The sequence below is a fragment of the Dreissena polymorpha genome, chromosome 3 (assembly GCF_020536995.1).
Source record: "Dreissena polymorpha isolate Duluth1 chromosome 3, UMN_Dpol_1.0, whole genome shotgun sequence".
NCBI classification, from domain to species: domain Eukaryota; kingdom Metazoa; phylum Mollusca; class Bivalvia; order Myida; family Dreissenidae; genus Dreissena; species Dreissena polymorpha.
Window position 1 is genome coordinate 125,366,268 of NC_068357.1, and position 2,573 is coordinate 125,368,840.

Sequence of the window (2,573 nt, forward strand, 5' to 3'; positions counted from 1 at the left end):
GTGATTTTTAGGTCGACAGGCGACATTCTCGCGGTATATCATATTGACTGTCGCATGATTGTCGCGCGTCGTATTGAGCGTCGCGAGAATGTTGAGTGTCGCGCTCGAATGTCGACACACGACATTCTCGCGACATTCTCTCGACGCTCAATACGACGCGCTACAAATCAGTCGACAGTCAAGATTTTCCGCGATTTTTTTTTCTTAAACCCAGCGCGATATGCGACACTCAAATATTGATTGTCGCATTATTGTCGCGCGTCGTATTGAGCGTCGAAAGAATGTCGCGAGAATGTCGTGCGTCGACCTGCAAGGTCGACACACGACAATCAACTTGGCCCTATCCGAAATCCGTAGAATACACTTGATATATTAATCTGAAACTGATATCTCCATAAACACTGCCCAATTCTAGCATGCTTAATTAAAACTTTCAACAACAAAAAGTGCCATACGAAGTTTAATTACAAAAGGAAAAACCTTCATTGAGTAACATTTGTGTGAAAACGTTAAAATACAAACATTCTGCAACTTTTTAGAATCTAATAATAGTATCACAATGTCATCTTTTTCGTTTTACGGATGATCTTGAGGCAGGAACCGATCCATTCGGTTTGCGTTATTTATTTATTTTTGCATAATTTGGAGCGCACTTGCCTGCGCTTTATATTAAGTCCGTCCGCTATTATAAGAGATAACGGGAAACTTCAAAATCATGGGAAAACCCCATCATTCCCTACACAGTTCCATACAGTTATGTATTGCCCTACTTACACTTTCATTGTGCACGCTCTCTTTCCTTTTTATTTTTGCTTAATCGATTATTTGATTATTCATGAGAAATACGTCATGCTTCCGACGCTTCCCAAAGACAATCTCGCCTTCGCTCGTATATGTCCAGATATCATCACGGGAAATTCAAATGGAATATATTGTCCCACACAAAATAAAAACGAGCATTTTGTATCTCGTTAAATAAATGTTACCAGACCACATCTAGCGTTGAAATTTCGGCTATTGCTATAAGGAAAACTGTTTTTATGGGTTAGTTTTGTTACGCGGTATTCGTTGATTTTGAGTGTTTATGGATCTAAAAGCAATGGCGTCTTGTCAAATATGATGCTGATGTGTCTTTTCTATCGATGCACCAGCATATCCCACTCTATATCTTAGTCAATAACACTAGCAATCTAACAATATGTTGGCATGCAAACTTCATATACGCAAAGTGTCCAAATAGCAACCAATAATGAATATGAAGTTCGGCACAGATTCTCAGATCGGCCCTACTCCGATATACGATCAACAACGAATAATCAATTATTCAGCGTGTTCTTCAATATTACCACAACCGTTCAGCACGATCGGTAATCATTTGATAACAAATTCTGGAACAATCGGATTGGTTCCGCGTCTCATAGGACTCGTTCGCATTTGTATCGGGGTGTTTACCGCAATATACCTTAAGCCAACCTGTGAATACATGCCGAACATGAATACACGACCAATGATATTTGAATAGCGATATTGATGTTCAGTTCTATCAGAGCAGTTTTGCGTTGATACTTGTCAATAAACATTTGAGAGTAACATATACATTCTAGCAAAATGCACATATGGTTACTGAATGCTTTGAAGTTAAAAGTATAGGTTCATTTTATTGAAACAATAGTAAGAGCAAACAATCACTGGTAAAACCTAGCAATATGAACATATTTGCAGACATTTATTAGGTCACAAGCGACACATTTTACAGACACGCTCACTTTGTCCCACTAATTTCATGTAATATTCATTATGTTCAATTGGTTAAAAAAAACTACAAAATGCCAATACGTCAGTGCAAACACATTCTATTTTTGCTCAGAAGATACAATGCCCCAATGCTACGTTTATTAAAACCATTTACAAAGCACGCCAGCATAAACCTAAGCTCTTTTGAGGATAAATAACACGCCTGGTTTTCCTCGTTTATTCTTACGATTTTGAATTTGTTCAACGACACAATTTAAAATATTCAGTTAGACGTTTGTGTGATAAACCCCGAGTAGCGGTTGTATGTGGACTTTGCACCAGCAGATGCATTGAAGCACTTCTGAATTATGCCACTTGAGTGATAGGAATTTGTTTTCGAATAACTATGTCCGCTTTCGAGCTCAAATTATTTTAAAAGGATTGTCATTCAATTTGATGGTGATGCATTTTAACATATAATGTTACCAATGTTGGATCACCAGTCAGATTGCCTGAAGCACTTGCCAAACTATGACCCTTTAAGTATTAAACAATTGCGAAAATAACATCGTCCGCTCTATAACTCAAATCTTGTTAATAATATCCTTATTAAACAGTGTGTTGGCGTAAAGTCTTCACCAAGATCGATAACCAGCCAGATTAAATGAAGCACTGGTGAATTATTATTCTTGAATAATGCAAAATAAGCTTTAGCAGATTTTTTACTTAAATAGTTAATGCTGTCCTCAAAATTCTTCTGCAAAACTTTGCAAACCATATTACACACTTAACAAGTCATTTTGGTGCATTCTGCAAATTAAATTATTGGCGACCATTAA